Raw genomic sequence first — 18,225 nt, forward strand, 5'->3', positions numbered from 1 at the left:
ACCCATACTGGTCTATCCGTCTGCAGCGAAGTGTCTCGCGGTCTCGTATCCCACTGCAGCAAAGTCTCTCGCGGTCTCGTACCCCACTGTGGCGAAGTCTCTTCGTCTCCGCAGTGGATAGGATACCGACACTCCATGGTGGGTGTCGATGGTTATGGGTACCAGAACAAGCTAGTAGGACAAAGTAATGATTGATCTGGAACAACCGAACTAAGTCCACAGCGTAGCTCGTGACGGTCTTGGACGCTTCGACAGCTGCCGACTGACTGCGTTCGGTTGTGTGAGGCGAGCTGTCCAAGCATCCGAGGCGTAGTCACGTGACCCTCGCCTTTTGAAGGGTTTTGCCGAGAGACCATACAAATCGTCTATCTTGCCACCGATGCTGGAAGGAGAGATGATGATTCTCTCAAGGCATGTGCCCAACAGGCGAAAGTCAATTGCCTTCTAGAGACCAAGGTCCCTGATGGCAAGACATAAGTTCTCATAGTAGTTGAATCTCAACTAAGGAGAAACAACACTGTGCCGTTGAAGACGAAGGTGGTAGGTGAATGCACACCTACGTCTTCACAGCTGAATCGAGAGAAGTAGAAGTAACTCTAAAAATTCTGAACTTAGAAAAGTCCCGCCGATGACACCAACCCGCGAAGACGGTTTAATCCCTGTTATTTACAAAGGACTGAAAACGCTAAACCGCTATTTCATTGCTGCTCCTTGAGAAGTCGGAGTTGCAATGAAAGTGGAGTGCTTTTCAGTAATGAAAACACAGGGATGTACTGCCTGAAGAACCGCTTCTCATGGGCTGAATCATCATCATCTTCTTCCCAGGTTATCCAGGGAGGACATCTATATACTTGGAAGTAGAGCTGGCAGATCGGGGAACAGGCGATGTCTTCCGTTATACATATACAATTCCGGGTGAACAATGAACAATTGCACACCTATGAATATGAGATATATTTAGAAGACAAACTCAGATGTCTGAAGAAATCATTCCGCATTATCGCAGCGGCAGGTGCGATGCACCGGGAGACTAGGCTACAGACTTCTGTTATTGTGCGGTAAACAGAAAGATGATAGCGAGTCTATTGAGATATCTCTGTCTGAAAATTCTCGCATGTCCAAGGCGATGCAGTAGAGATGGTCATTCACGTATGTGAGAATTCCAGCCAACCAGAGACCTAAGTCTGTGATTGCCGGGCAGAGATTTGGTTCGGTAGTCAATCATTGTAGAGGAGAGAGACATAATCCGACCGTGCTATCTCTGAGAGCCAGCTGGTACTGGGCTGCGGCAGGCAGTCCAATACACCGCTAGCTCTCGCTCACTCATCATCCTGAGTTGCCAGGTAATCCATTCCATCGAGCACAAAAAAATACGCTCGAGCATTTGCATTTAATCGAAACGGATTTCGGTGAATGCAAACGCTGAGGTGTTGTTGTTGTAACAATACCATAAGTATCTCAAAATCGAAACTGGTAACTCCTGGGAGGTTTGCCGGGCAGTCCCGAGTTGCAGTTCAATTAAGAAGATACTATTCGTCTTGGTCACAACCCGCAGAGTTAACTAAGGTAGGTGCCTACACCTCGGACAATTCAACTGATAACAGAAGCATGTTGCGAGGGCAATATACGTAGTATATTTGTAGGTTCCTGTACATAGACCTCCATCCTAAATTCTCTTCCATTCGAGGAACAAGAATAAGGACTGGAAGCCGACACCCTTCATTCTCTAATGAAGAGAGTGAAGGAGAAGTTTTCCCCGAAGGAAGACTTCTATGGTGATAACAGGATACCGAAGACGATAGTTCAAGCCAAACTGGATGTTCCCACCTGTTCTTCTCTATCCCAGGGTTGGCTGCCTACTGAGGCGACAGACCATCAGGTCCATCCAGGCTGAGCCCTTCCCAAGATATTCTTCCTTCAGCAGCAGTGCTTTCCTCGAACGCTAGAAATTCCAGGAATTCAAGCATTCGGTGAGATTCCCGATTATGGTAGTAACAATTATCTGGGATTCTCGTCTCGCCCACTCTAGACCGTGGTTTCGCCCAAGTGTTTACAGATCGTAAAAGACCAAAACATTCGGAGAATGCTTGAAATTCCGAAGAACTCTAAGCACTCGGCGAAACCCCCACCGAATTCGTCAGACAATCATCGGGTGGTGGTTCTCCTGATTCCCATAGAAATCGAGGATGGGGCAAGATCCTTCCTCAACGACAGGGACTTACGTCTGGTAGGACCCGAAGGTCCCCCCAGGAATGCAGTCCCCAACGTGGAATCCTACGGAGAACGCTCTGCCAACCGAGCCACTGGGAGCTCGTGGATGCTGGCAGTTCTATAACTGGTGCCAAACGAGCTGGGTACCAAGCATGCTAGCAGCTCTGGTATCACTTCTTAAGATAGATGAAGAGGTTGATTGTTTTTCCAGAAGATTGATGCAATATGTCAGGACCATAATGTACCTGAAAGCTAATGCAGCAGAGGCTGCTCTGATGCCCTTAGCTTTCACCCAAAAGGAAGGCAACATGTTCTCCTGAATCTGAGTGTGCTTCAGAAATAAAGTCTCTTTAGGATGAAGGACAGCACGATCTTAATCGGAGGGTGAGAACGGCTCTTGACAGAACACCGTAGGATAAGAATGGCCCTCTGATCTACAGGTCTTGTTCAAGTAATACCCAAAAACTCCAATTAGACAGAGAGCTCACTCTTCTTCCTCAGAGCTGGTGAGCGCCCAGAAGTTGAGGATGACTGCTGAGCTCTTAAGGGAGAAAGAACGGATCCAGGTCTTGGATGGGTCTTCATTCTTGGCTAAAAATCCACGGGTAAATGACCAAATGGCACCTCCTTCCTTGCTTGGATGTGTAAAGGACTTGAGAGGTTGTTAAGATTAGGAGACAATAGATCCAGGTCCCTCTGCTTTAACAAGAGATTAGCATACTAGTGGACATCCCTCTGACTAAACTTCTTATTGGATTCAAAAGTGTCTTGCGTAGGCTCAATGACATCTCGTATAGACCTAAGATGTGCGGAACTGTACATGGCGGAAACCACTCAGGTGGACTTACAGAAACTTGTAACGTGCTCAAAAATGATATTGTTATGATACAATAAAGTTTTATGCATACTTACCTGCAGATATATACTTAGCTTTAGACTCCGTCGTCCCGACAGAAATTCAAATTTCGCGCCACTCGCTACAGGTAGGTCAGGTGATCTACCGTCCTGCCGCTGGGTGGCAGGAATAGGAACCATTCCCGTTTTCTATCAGATTCTTTCTCTCTACCACCTGTCTCCTGCGGGGAGGCTGGGTGGGCCATTAATCGTATATATCTGCAGGTAAGTATGTATAAAACTTTATTGTATCATAACAATATCATTTTTATACATTCAACTACCTTAAGATATATACTTAGCTGATTGGCACCCTCGGTGATGGGTAAGAGACAGCTAAATACTGAAATAGACAGGTAAACAACATATGTTGTAGGTACAAATAAACCTTAGTTCCTACCTGATTAAGCGGAAGACTTCGTTGCTACTGCCCAGGAGTCTGCTTCGCTTCAAGAGCCTCAGCGAGATAGTGATCTATGGCTAAAAGATCTTGTGGGTCTGCCAATGGGGTCTTATCCACTTACTCGGCAGAGCCTAAATGGCCTTTGTCAATAGGTGCTAATCCACTAATATGACAATACACCTGCTTTAAAAGCTATACGAGGAGCAAAAACATACATCCCGACCACCTGATCCTAACATCTGTGTTAGTTCTAAAGATTGTAAGGAGTATCCCCAACTCCTGACAACAACCCAAAAACTCAACACCACCATATACACACACACACAAGTACCAAAAAAAAAATTTTGTACACCCTTATTTGTTGGATATTCCTCAGTTCCTTCTGACAAAAAGCCACGGTCGCCTGTGCGACGCCTAGTGCCTTTGACAGTCGAAAACCAAGAACATCTCTAACTATAGGGTTTACGTACATACACAATAATTAAGGATCAGTCTTTGCTCCAAGTCCAGCACCGTATCCGCTGACACAACGGACGAGAAAGAAGCACTTCTCATAAGTTACCCTGACATCCTTCAGGTAATGAGATGCAAAAACTGAATTGCATCTCCTATATGTCGCTTCGAGAATATTCTTCAGCGACATATTCCTTTGAAAGGCTAGAGACGTAGCAACCGGTTGAACTTCATGAGCTTTAACTCTAAGAAGTTTGAAGGAGTCATCTGGGCAATCATTGTGAGCCTCAGTAATTACACTTCTTACAAAGAAGGCTAAGGCATTCTTAGACATGGGTCTTTAGGATCCTTTACAGAACACCATAGACCCTGTTGACAACCTCCCAGCTGCTTCTTTTTACTCAGGTAAAATTTAAGGGCTCTGACCGGGCAAAGGAACCTCTCAATTTCTTTGCCTACTAGGTTCGACAGGTCCTTTACTTCAAAGCTCCTGGGCCAGGGCTTGAAGGATTTTCATTTTTCGCCAGAAATAAAGTCTGGAACGAACAAATGGCAGCCTCACCTTTAAAACCAACCCTAGAATCAAGAGCGTGTATCTCGCTCGTTCTTTTGGCTGTAGCGAGAGACAACAGGAATAAACATTTTCTCGTAATGTCTCTGAAGGAGGCAAGGTGCGGAGGTTCGAACCGCTTCGAGGTTAGAAATTTTAGGACTACGTCCAGATTCCAGCCCGGGGTTCTAGGAGTATTGATTTTTGAAGTCTCGAAAGACCGGATCAGATCATGAAGATCCTTATTATCAGCTATTTCTAGGCCTCTGTTCCTGAAAACAGCTGAAAGCATACTCCTGTACCCTTTTATAGTGGATACGGAAAGATGCAATTCCTCCCTCAAGAAAAGAAGGAAATCTGCAATGTTGTTCACAGAGGTATTGGAGGAGGACAGCTTCTTCGATTTACAATATCTCCTAAAGACTTCCCACTTCGATGATAGACTCGTATAGTCGAAGGTCTACGGGCTCTAGCGATAGCCTTTGCAGCTTTTTGAGAAAAGCCTCTCGCTCTGACGAGTCTTTCGATAGTCGAAAGGCAGTCAAAGTGAGAGCGGGGAGGTTTTGATGATACCTCTCGAAGTGGGTTGTCTGAGCAGATCTGCTCTGTTTGGAAGAGATCTGGGGAAGTCCACCGTCCATTCCAGTACCTCTGTGAACCAATCTTGAGCTGGCCAATATGGGGCTATTAGAGTCATCCGCATCCCCTTTGAGGCCACGAATTTTCTGATTACTTCGCCCAGAATTTTGAATGGGGGAAAGGTGTATGCATCGAGGCCCGACCAATCTAGTAGAAGGGCGTCGACAGCGAATGCTCTCGGATCTTCTACTGAAGAGCAGAAGATGTCTATCCTTTTGGAGAGGAACGTGGCAAACAGGTCTATGTGAGGTCTCCCCCATAGAGCCCAAAGACGTCGACAGACCTCTGACTGGAGGGTCCACTCTGTGGGAAGGACCTGGTTCCTCCTGCTCAGTCTGTCTGCTCTCACGTTCCTCTCTCCTTGGACAAATCTCGTGAGGAGGATGATGTTTCTCTCCTTTGCCCAAACTAAGAGATCCCTCGCCAGTTCGAAGAGGGAGAACGAATGAGTCCCGCCTTGCTTTCGAATGTATGCCAGAGCGGTGGTGTTGTCCGAGTTGACCTGGACCACCCCGTCTCTGACTATTGATTCGAAGTACTTGAGGGCAAGGTGTATGGCTATCAATTCTTTGCAGTTGATGTGCCATGACATCTGCTCGTTCGTCCAGGTGCCTGACACTTCTCTTGTTCCTAGCGTCGCACCCCATCCCGTTTCCGAAGCGTCTGAATACAACACTTGGTTTGGGTTCGGCACGGATAAGGACACTCCCTCGTTCTTTTTGAGAGGGGCTAACCACCATCTCAAGTGATTCTTTACCTCAAGAGGTATCTGGAACGAGTCCGAAAGTTGTCCTGTCTTCCAGTTTCATACTTTCTTTAAGAAGAACTGCAGGGGGCGAATATGAAGTCTCCCTAGGGGGAAGAACTGTTCCAGCGAGGAAAGAGTTCCTAGAAGGCTCAACCATTCCCTCGCTGAACTTTGTTCTCTCCCTAAGAAGTTTGAGACTTTCATAAAGCCTCGTATGAGTCTTTCCTGCGAAGGAAAAACTCGAAAACCCCGAGAATCCATCTGAATCCCCAGATAAACCAGGTTCTGGCTGGGGATCATCTGAGACTTCTCGAGGTTCACGAGTAATCCTAGAGATCGAATCATGTCTAAGGTCGTTTTTAGGTCCTCCAAACACTAAGTTTCCGATCTGGCCCTGATTAGCCAGTCATCTAAGTAAAGGGAGATTTTTATTCCCTTTAAATGAAGCCACTTCGCTACATTCTTCATTAGGTTCGTAAAAACCTGAGGAGCTGTGGATAGGCCGAAACACAAGGCCCTGAACTGAAAAATCTTCCCCTTCATTACGAAACGAAGGTACTTCTTTGACGAGGGATGAATGGGAACATGGAAGTAGGCGTCTTGTAAGTCCAGGGAGACCATCCAATCTCCTGGACGTAGGGCCGACATCACCGATGCAGAAGTCTCCATACGGAACTTCTCTTTTTCTACAAATCGGTTCAGAGCACTTACATCCAGAACCGGTCTCCACCCTCCGGCAGCCTTCGGGACTAGAAAAAGGCGGTTGTAAAATCCGGGAGTGTGTGGATCTAGCACCGGCTCGATGGCTCCCTTGTTCCACATTTCCTCTACCATCTGAAGGAGCGTGTTTCTCAGCACAGGGTCCTTGTAACGAGCTGACAGTTCCCGAGGAGTTGACGTCAGGGGAGGTCTGTCCCTGAAGGGGATACGATATCCCTTCCTCAGAACCGACATAGACCAAGGGTCGGCTCCTCTCTTTGCCCAGGCTTCCGAGTATTCCAGTAGCCTGGCGCCCACTAGTGTTTGGAGGTTCTGCATTGCCTTTATTTTCCCTTCTTAAAGGGAACGGAAGGCTGATCTTCCTTGCTTGTCGGAAGTCTTCCTTTTGAAGGGGGGTCGTGTCTTGGGACCTCCACGAAAGGGCTGTTGATACGGATGTGAGACTTTTTTTAGCAGCCGTCGTAACCGTTCTGTTCTTCTTTGCCGATTGGACAAGAAGGTCTTGTGTCGCCTTCTCAGTAAGTGAGTGGGATATTTCCTTCACTAACTGAGAAGGGAACAGATGTTCTGATAAAGGAGCGAACAGCAAGGCAGTTCTCTGAGAAGGAGAAACAGCCTTGGTCAGAAAAGAACCAAAAACCGCTCTCTTTTTTAGTATCCCTGCTCCAAAGAGGGAAGATACTTCTCCAGAACCATCCTGGACTGCCTTATCAATACAGGCCAGAATGCTATGAAGCACTTCTGGGCTAAGACTTTCCGATTCTTGAGACTCTTAGAAAATTACCCCAAGGGACCAGTCTAAGAAATTAAATACTTCCAGCACGTGGAAGAGTCCCTTGAGGAGATGATCCAAATCAGACATGCTCCAAGTAGATCGTGCAGAGGATAAGGCTTGTCTCCTAGAAGAGTCTACCAGACTCGAGAAATCCGACTCCGCAGAAGCAGGAAGAGACAGGCCCATATTCTCTCCTGTTTCGTACAAATGTCCTCTCTACCTGTCAGTCTGGAGGGAGGCATACAGAAGACAGTCTTTCCTAATTCTTTCTTGGAATTATCCAAGAACCTAGAGATTGGAGAGCCTTCTTCATTGAAATGGCCGGTTTCAATTTCAAGAAGGCAGAGGACTTATATGGCTTATTGCTCGAATAGAGAGAACGAGGAGAAGGCGGTGCGGCAGGGCTCAGCGACTCTCCGTATTCCTGGAGCAGAAGTGCGGATAAAGTCTTATAATTCGACAGTCCTTCATTAGCTGGGGCTTCGTCTTCCGAGATATCCTCTAGCTCGAGCCCAGCTGAAGGAGAACGATCTCTTGCAACGGACAAACACTCCGTAGGTCGCACATATTCTGAATTAGGAGAGCCTCTATTCGGGGAAGGACTGGCGGAAAAAGACTCTCTACGTTCTTTTGTAAGAGAGCTGGAAGTCCTTTCTATTCTCTTACATGATATCACCGATCTTTCCTTCTGAAGTCCCAAAGAGGAAGATCGCTTCCGAGGAGAACTCTTGGAAGGCGATTCTAGCCTGGAAGGTTCCGCATGTCTGGAACGTTCCGCTTTTGTAGAAAGTTCTTCGCGCTTGGAGAGTTCCTCTTATGCGGAAAAATTTGCTCGTCTGGAAAGTTCCGCTCGTTTGGACTGTTCCACTCTTCCGGAAAAAGATTCCGCGTTGGAAAGTCCCCAGTGTCTTAAAGGCGATCCGCGCTTTGAAGTTCCCGCTTGTTCGGAAGGATCTGAGAGCTTGGAAAATTCCGCTTGAGTGGAATGCTTGGAAAGTTCCGAGCACCTGGAAGGCGAATCATGTCTGGAAGCTTTCGTGCGTCTGGAAGGTTCCGCCTGTGTGGAAGGTTCTGTGCGCCTGGAAAGTTTGGAACGTTCGGAATGTTCCACTCGCCTGGAGGATTCCGCGCGCCTGGATAGTTCCGCGCGTCTTATGGAAAGTTCTTCCACTGGTAAGGAGAGTTCGGAACGTCCGCGATGTTCCGAGGCGCTTGGAAGGAAACTCGTGTTTGGCACGTTCTGTTATCGTAGAAGATTCCGTGTGTCTGACCATTCCGAACGCCTAATAGGCTCCTCACCTTTGGAAGGTGCCTCTTGCTCCGGAAAAATCCATGGAAAGGTCCTTCAGTTCGTCTACTTCTTCGTTCCTGCACATTCTCTCCTCTCTCCCGGAAAGTTCTCCTTGCCTGGAAAGGGCTTCTGTCCTAACTGGCGCTTCTCGCCAAGATGGTTCTTCCGGGTCTGAAGAAAACCACTCATCTATAGGAGCTCGTTGCTTGGGAGAAGATGGAACAATTTTAGGAACCTCTCGTTTCGAGGGAGGCACCTCTGAGAGCGCCGCGGACCTCTTTATAGGAAGGGAGTTATCCTTCCTACAAGGTTTCTTGGAAAGAACTCCAACCAATGAGGAGATCTGTTCCTGCATTTTTTGTAGGATCTGACCAGTAGTCGCATCCCTGTCCGTGTCGGAATGAGGGGTAGGGAGATCTGAAGGTGTCTGAGATTCCCTTACAGCACTTGGAGTCAAAAAGGTTCTCTTTTTTTTTTTTTTTTTACTGAAGAAGCCTCTTCAGGAAAGTGTTCTGGACTTGAGTCAAGCGCCGTAGCTTTCCAGCTCCTCTTCAAGGGTTGAAGGGGCCGAAAAAGAAAGAAAAATTCGTTGTCTTTCCACCCTCTTCTAGGTGAAGGCGACTGACGACGAAAAACACTCACGAAGGATGCTTTTCCTGTAGCGATCCCTGGCAGTTTGGGGCGGTCGTAACAGAACCTGCCGAAGGGACGCCTGACCGGTGGGGAACCTCTACAACCTGCGTACGGCTTTCGACATTCCTTCTCCTCTGGGCCAGGGAGCTTGGAAGACCTGGAAGCGTTGTAGAGCCGATCAGACGCCCCCTCCACTACACTGGGGACACTCACAGCACTGTCCACTGTTAATTCACCACTCTTACCTTCTAATGCCGCCATTTTGACCTGCATTCTATGAAGGGTAGCCTTCAGATCCGCAATTTCCGATGCTGAATCTGTAGGATTTAAAATGGGTGAAAGGGCAGAAATAGGGGGAGAAGGATTAATTAATGCATCATGGGGAGAAGCTAGAAAGCTAGAAACTAGTTCGCTAGACCTAGATCTACTTCGGCTTTTGGAAGCTTTCCTCAGCCTATCCCTTTCTAGCTTCTTCATATAAGAAGTAAGATTCTTCCATTCTTCTGCACTCAGGTTCTCGCACTCCTTACAGGTGTTAGAAAAAGAACATTCATACTTCCTACAACGCCTCCATACAGTGTGAGGATCTACCGAAGTTTTTGGCATTCTTACCCTGCAGCCCTCATTCACACACCTCACAACAACACTCGAGTCAGACATTCTTAGAAAAATCCAAAATCAAGTTCAAGAAACGGTCCACAATAGCGTATGCCAATACAACGATCCAGGTACGTCACCAAAAGTCGGTCAAGAAGATCAATTGCGATGAAAAAAGAATTCCAGCCAGGAGGTACCAACAACAATGTTGACAGTACCGGCGACAGAAAGAATCTGATAGAAAACAGGAATGGTTCCTATTCCTGCCACCCAGCGGCAGGACGGTAGATCACCTGACCTACCTGTAGCGTGTGGCGCGAAATTTGAATTTCTGTCAGGACGACAGAGTCTAAAGCTAAGTATATATCTGACAGGTAAGTTGAATGTATAAAAATTCAAAATCCTGGGGACAGCAAAACAGTGGCCTGTCATCAACCAGGCTAAGAAAAATTCTTTGCAGGTCAGACACAATTCTCTAAAAAGACAAAAGTAGCTCGAGAGCAGATGCTAGAAGTCTGGAGCGGAGTACTAAAATATTAGTGCTGAAAGCTCTGGAACAGGTGTCAGGCTTTCGAGAATCTGCACTTGGTGCTTAGGAAGTTAATGTCAGAAGCTTGGAAGATGAATTGTTGAGGGACGGTTTATGTCATCTTCATAGTACGACAGCTACAGGAAAAGAGGCTAGAGGGAAACCAGGAGCTCTATTGTGCATTTATAGACCTAGAGAATGCATACGATAGAATACCAAGAGAAGTGATGTTTTGGTGTTTGAAGAAGAGGAAAGTCCCAGAAAAGTTGGTTAGGCTGGTTGAGATGATATATCAAAGAATGAGCACAAAATTAATAACAGCAGTTAGGGAAACAGAAAAATTTGAAGTTAGTGTTGAAATACACCAGGGGTCAGGATTATGCCCCTTTTTTTTGTGCTGGGTCATAGGTGTGTTGAATGAAGAGATCAGGAATGAAGAGCTGTTGGAGTTGATGTACTCCGATGATCTGGTGATTACTGCCTAAAATGAGGAAGTCCAACAGAGAAGGGTTGGAGAGTGCCAGGAGTCTTTCGAGAGGGTAGGCTTAAAGGTGAATGTGAATAAAACAAGAGGTTTTAGTGATCAGTAAGGAAGATAAGACAGAATAGTAATACAAGAAAGAAGAGAGTCATTTATAAAACAGGTGGAAAAGTTTAAATACTTAGGATCTACTTAAAGCCAAGAGGGAGGATACAAGGCTGAAGTTGACAGTAGGATAAAAGCTGCATGGGGGAAGTGGAGAGAGGTAGCTGGAGTAGTATGTGATAAGCATATGCCAATCAAGCTAAACGTCAAGATCTACAGCACAGTGATAAGAACAGTGTTAATGTATGGATCAGAAACAGGCTCTAAAAAGAAAAGAGGAAGTAAAGCTTAAGCAAACAGAGATGAGAATGCTGAGGTGGATCATGAAAATATCGCTGCTTGAGAGACTGGAAAATGATGAAATATGAAGACATGCAAGCTTAGTAAAGATTACAGAGGTGATAAGTGTGTCATGACAGAGATGGTATGAACACGTGTTGAGGATGGATGATGAGGAGGGAATGAAGAGGGCTTGAAAGGAACCTGTTTGAGGAAGAAGATCAAGAGGGAGACAGAGAATTATATGGCGACATAAAGTGAAGGAAGATATGGAGAGAAGAGGTTTGGTGGAGGATGATGCCTTTGATAGAAGGCAGTGGAGAAGGTGCATCAGGCAACTGACCAATAGTGTAGGGATAATGGGGGAAAAAGAAGAGCCCAAGAAAGTTCATGGCATTCCTTGGGACTGTATGAAAATTGGAGGTAGAAAAGCAAAAGTCTTGTATGCAGTCTTTTAACTAGCTAACATCTTGGTGGACAACAGAATTTCCAGAAGAATCATCTACTGTAGTTCCGAGCAAGAAGAAAAAAAAGGGGGGGGGACAACAAAATTTCCAGGATCATCTACTGTAGTTCCAAGCTAGAACAAAAAAAGGGGGAGTGGCGGCTAGCAACTTGCAGACCATCCAAGAAAAAAAAAAAAGGGGGGGGGGGGGTGGGGGGGGAGGGTCTAGCAACTTGCAGACCATCCAATAACAAGTGAGATTCTCTTGGAAGATGGAAAACCCCCAAAAATCCAAGAGCTGAGACTGAAGTCCAAAAGGGGGGACTCTTAAGACTGGGGCTGTGTTCTGAGGAAGAGGATAACACTTCCTAAAGAGGGTTAGTTCCATCAAACAAGACATTTCATCAAACAAGACACTTCTTGCTCTCTTTCCAACTAAAGTGAAACTCATAATTCCTTGGAAGACTTCTTGGAAACAAAGAGCATGCCAGAGGAGGGAGCTTTCTTCAACAAGTTCATAACTCAGAACACCACAGTTCTTGTCCACAAAGGACACGACTCTGAAATACTAATACAGGCAGTCCCCGGGTTACGACGGTCTCGGCTTACGACGTTCCGAGGTTACGACGCTTTTCAATTATATCATCAGAAATTATTTTCCAGGGTTACAACGTGTGTTCCAGGGTTACGACGCCATGTTCCAGAGTTACGACGCCTACAAACGCTGATCTGGCAGATGAAATATGACACCAAAAATGCAAAATAATCAATTAATTTTTTAATTGTTTTATTTTGATGAAAAATGCATAAGAATGCAACCTAAAGCATTAAGTAGGTTTTTCTTAGGATTTTTGACAATGTTCCGGCTTATGACGATTTTCGGCTTACAACGCGTCTCAAGAACGGAACCCCCGTCGTAACCCGGGGACTGCCTGTAGTTGTTCAAGAGAGGGCAATGACATCTCAGCTTGAACTTTAGGCAAAGGCCTAACAGACTGAAGAGAGAGAAAAGGTTTGTGAGTGAACTGTTTGTTGCTAGAAGGCGGAAGTCTGATATGCAGATTAGGAGCCGAGCACTCTGACACTGGACTCTTGGTGGATGGTGGACCAGGCTGAAAATGCTAAGCAGAAGTTTAAGTTCAGTCTCAGAAGAAGAGGCATCCCTTCCAAAAGTCTAGGTTCGGACAGCCACTAATGCAGGTCCGACTTAAATCAGGGACTAAGGGAAAAAATGATGGTGTCCAGCTGTGATTCCTTATCCCAGCTAGTCTTGTGTTCAAAACCTTGATCTTTTCCCTTCAAAGGGAGACAAATATCAGTCATCCTGGGACACATGGACATATTCAAGAAAAAACTGATATTCATGGCCAGAAAAGGAAGACAAATATAAGAGAGAGAGGACTACTAGACTGTCTGGTTCATCTGTCTTAAACTTCATCTTAACTGAAGAGAGAAGGGAGCTGTGGGCCATGCAGACTCGCTGACGATTCTGTAGCCTCACAAGCAATGCGTTGAACTTGCATATTATCATGTAGACCTGAGGACAACTGAGTGGACTAGTAGCCAACCCTTCTGATCCTTGACAGTCATGTAGACACGAGGACATCCGTGCGGGATAGACTTCACATTGGACTTGATACCAATTGCATGGAGTTGACAAAACCTTGTACAGACCCAAGACATATGTGAAACTGTATGTGACAGAACTAGTAATTGGTATGTTTTAAAAGCTTGGAAAATCCATAAGACACAAAAGCCTGGTCATAGGATAACAGTGGTCTGTTCAAAATCAGGTGTGACAAATTTTCCTGCAGTCCAAAACAATACCTTAAACAGGGACCTAAACTTCCAGCAGCGGGAGCCTAATACTGGCTAGATCAGTGGTTCTCAATCTTTTTATTATCGCACCTCCTCTAAGAGATGGTCCTTCCCTCCATGCCCCCTTGCATCTAGTAGTATGAGTAAATTTCCCTCCATAATTCAAGAGAAAATGGAAAAAAATCAGAAAAAGGGTGTTTGTATTCTTCTGGGAATGAATTAGTGAGATACTTGTCACTGCTACTTAGCTACTAGATCTTGAGTGTATGGTTGAAAGCCAGAGAGTGCACAGCGGAAGTCCCCTTCAACATTCAGCCTGTTTCTATATTTGGTCTTGAGAACAACAAATGTGGAAAATGAAGCTTTACAAAGATACATGGATCTGAACATACTTAGGATCTGAACGAGTCCAACTAGAATAGTAGACAATACGAAATATTCGTATGGACAACTTTCCAATGGCTGTCTGCCGAGACCTGGCACTAGCAACAGGTTCGACTGAGGGAGGGCAACTACCCGTGGGCAAACTCCACCAACCTCACTTGGACTTCCTGTATGCTGCCTCCTGGCAGGAACCTTTGTCTAGGAGCGTTAGCAGGAGGAGCAATCACCTTCTCTACTACACAACACTTCATCATTACAAGGTTAATTTCAATTACATAAACTTGAAACAAGACTGGCAAAGGCACCGGAAGGAAGTGAAGGAGCCAGGCAAGGGAGGGAGCAAGTGGATAAAAAATAAGAGGGCTGGCAGCAAAGGAGACAAACTGGATGTGGGAAGAATTGCCACCAGACGATAGATGGTGCCAGGCAAGCTAGTGGCTCAAAAGCCAAGAGTTCAGAAGATGGTTAGCACTACTGGGCGCTCGGAACCAATTTTGGCTGCCAAATCGTCCACAAAACCCCATCGCAACCAAAACCAAGCACAATTTCTCTCCTTAATATATTCTGCCCTTACACTTTTCAGTTCTCAGCAAGGGAAAGTGTGATAAGATGTTTAAATAATTCTTTATTGATAATTCTTTTGGGGTAATTATCTATGACTTGCATGTATGTACGTATTTCATTACCGAAAATATTGGTTCAGTAGCGAACTCGATGTTTACGCTCATTACACTGCTCGGTAAAGGAAAGGAACAAATGATTGTAAATTTGCTACTGTAGCAAAATAGTATAATAAACTTGAATCAGATCTTAATATCAAAACAATAAAATATATACAGATCCTGAAAGCTATAAGCTTGAAAGCTACTCGAAATCCAATTAGAAAACTGACTAATAATGAAAATAGCTGCTGCAAAGATCAAATGTTTACATTGAAACCAGCAGAAACAGAATAAGGTTATCTGCTAAGTCATTCCTAGTACTATTCCCATTAGCGGGTGGGACTGGTCATCTACACTAAAGCAATTGAAGTGCCAGCACAAATTTTGAATTTAAGCTGCCGCAACAGTTTGAAACTAATAAGTTTGTAATTACTTGGTAAGTTACTTATATAAAATATGAGTCCTATAACCAATTCAGCGAGCAAATCCTGAAGTACAAAACACTCCTGAATGACCAGAGGCAAAGGATCTTAACTTAGTAGCAAATTTTAATAGCAACCTGAAATTTGTAAACTAACCAAGTAGCACTATACAGGCGGGGGTTCTGTTCTCAGTGGTGTGCTGATAAGTGAAAACTTACATTAACCGATTTATGGCGCTTATGGTGCTGATATGTGGTTAATGGTGCCTCTCTGTTAGGTATGTTATGTCATCATAATTCTATTATAGGTGCCTTATGGCTCTGATACCTGGAACATGGCGTCACAAATTGCTAATTTTTTGGCGCTTCCAGATCGCCATTAACCCTTAAACGCCTACTGGACGTATTTCACGTCGAGATAAATTGTCTGTCGGGTGCCGACTGGACATAATTTACGTCGACATAGAAAAGTTTTTTTTAAAATTCGCAGAAAAATACTTATAGGCCTACCAGCCAAAAACTTTTGAATCACGCGCCTTGGGGGATGCTGGGAGCTCACGGATCAAGGTGCTGTTTTGTTTACAATTGGTACGCAGGCGCGCGAGCGCGAATTTCTTTCTTATCGCACTAAAAAGTATCAGTGACATCTCAGAAATTATTTCGTCACTTTGACACAATTTTTGCGCCATTTTAAATTAGCTGTTACATGGAGTATTATATATGAAAATGTGCACAATTTTCTGTAGAATACAACGAAAAAATACTCATGATTGTAGCTTTTATCAGTTTTGAAATATTTTCATATAAATAGCGATAAGTGCCAAAATTTCAACTTTCGGTCAACTTGACTCTACCGAAATGGTCGAAAAACGCAATTGTAAGCTAAAACTCTTATATTTTAGTTATATTCAATCATTTACATTCACTTTGCAACAAATTGGAAGTCTCTAGCACAATATTTCGATTTATGGTGAATTTATGAAAAAAACTTTTTCCTTACGTTCATGCGGTAACTCTTCCGAAAAAATCATACAAGCGATTGTCGTAATGTTTGCACCATTTTAAATTAGCCGTTACATAAAGTTTTATATATGGAAATGTCACAATTTCATGCATAATACAACTAAAAACTACCCATGGTTGTAGCTTTTATCAGTTTGGAAATATTTTCATATAAATAACGATAAGTGCCAAAATTTCAACCTTGGGTCAACTTTGACTCTACCGAAATGGTTGAAAAACGCAATTGTAAGCTAAATCTCTCATATTCTAGTAATATTCAATCATTTACCTTCATTTTGCAACAAATTGGAAGTCTCTACCACAATATTTCGATTTATGGTGAATTTATAAAAAAAATATATATATATATATTTTCCTTACGTCCGCGCAGTAACTCTTCCGAAAAAACCATATGTGCGATTGTCGTAATGTTTGCACCATTTTAAATTAGCTGTTACATTAAGTTTTATATATGAAAATGTGTGCAATTTTATTTAGAATACAACAAAGAATAATTGAAGGTTGTAGCTTTTCTCATTTTTGAAATATTTGCACATAAATCACGATAAACAGAAAAAAAATTGACGTTCGGTCAACTTTGACTCTACCGAAATGGTAAAAAAATGCAATTGTAAGCTAAAACTCTTACAGTCTAGTAATATTCAGTCATTTATCTTCATCTTGAAACAAATTTGAAGTCTCTAGCACAATATTTAGATTTATGGTGAATTTAAAAAAAAAACTTTCCTTCCCTCCGCGCACGGATTCTCTGCCGCAAATCTCCGAAATGCGTACGTTGCATTCCCGGAATATTTGCTCCGTTTCATATTAGGCGTTTCATAGAGTTTTATATATGAAAATGTGCACAATTTTATGTACAATACAACAAAAAATAATTGAAGGTTGTAGCTTTTCTCATTTTCAAAATATTTGCATATAAAAAAATATATAAAAAAATTCTACATTCCGTCACTTTTAACTCGTCCAAAATGGTCGAAAAATGCAATTGTAAGCTAAAACTCTTACAGTATAGCAATATTCAATCATTTATCTTCACTTTGAAACAAATTGGAAGTCTCTAGAACAATATTTAGATTTATGGTGAATTTTTGTAAAAAAAAAAAAAATGTTCATGTCCGCGCGTTACGAATTCATGCATCATTTTGTGATAATATTTTCTCTCAGTTGCTTTGATTGTTTTATAATGTGTTACATACCAAAATGATCGCAATTCAGTGTACAATACAACGAAAAAAAATAACTCGTTAGCTTTAGCCGTTTTGCTAACAGCGCGATTTGTAATAATTAATTATATTTGAAAGTTTTTTGTTTTCGTGCTATCATATATAGGACTGTTTTTATTTGATATATATATATAGTTGATAAGTGATTTTTTTTATTTTTTTTTATTTCTGATGGTTGCATACTAAACTTCAGGCAATGACAAAAAAGGAGCCAAAAATGAACTCTTAATCTTGAAAACTAAGTGCGCTGTGATTTTTTGAAAAAAATATTTTTTTCCGCTTCGGCACTCACTCCTGAGACCCCCTCGGCATACGGGAGACTATTTTTATTATACCCCTTAGGCGTTTAAGGGTTAACCGAGTTTGCCGATAACCTGGACTGCCTGTACTACATAACCTATGTCACTAAATAAATAGGTGAAAAGATGGCTCTTCAAAAAAGTTTAAGACTTTCTTTACCAAGCTGCAGCAATACATAATCACTGTAAGATCAAAAGGAATAGTACTTATCACAGTTTAATTATTCAGAAAGCTTATACTGAAAATTACAAAATTTAAGAATAAGCATCATCATGGATCAAGTAAGGGAAAAAATTGGCAAAATAGTAAATGGAAAGGCAAAATTAATGAAGTGAAGATGTGAACAGCTAAGGCTGGTTGGCAGTCACTGGGCCTGTACGACTGACAGGTACAATGGGAGTGATGTTTTTCCCTGGTTGCAGAGCTTTGGAATCCACATGTGCAAAAAAGCAAATTTACTGTATTTTCTTCTTAAGGAGTGGGTCTGAAAAATAAAGCTGATGCCCATTTAGGTATTCGTAAAATTAGGGATGAGCCCAAGTATCAGTATTGGCTAGTTTTTGTGGTATCGGTATCAGTGAATTTCTGGCCGATACCAGCTGATAATTTTGTCATTCCTATAAGAATTTACAATTCTTCTA

The 18,225-nt window shown here is 43.4% G+C and overlaps 1 protein-coding gene across 3 annotated transcripts in view; it reads right to left on the reverse strand.

Moving 5' to 3' along the window:
- LOC135216725 (iron-sulfur cluster co-chaperone protein HscB-like) overlaps nt 1-18,225 on the reverse strand; it is a 110,143-nt gene that overhangs the window by 79,612 nt on the left and 12,306 nt on the right. The window lies entirely within an intron of this gene.

Source organism: Macrobrachium nipponense, chromosome 6 (genome assembly GCF_015104395.2).
Source record: "Macrobrachium nipponense isolate FS-2020 chromosome 6, ASM1510439v2, whole genome shotgun sequence".
Taxonomy (NCBI): domain Eukaryota; kingdom Metazoa; phylum Arthropoda; class Malacostraca; order Decapoda; family Palaemonidae; genus Macrobrachium; species Macrobrachium nipponense.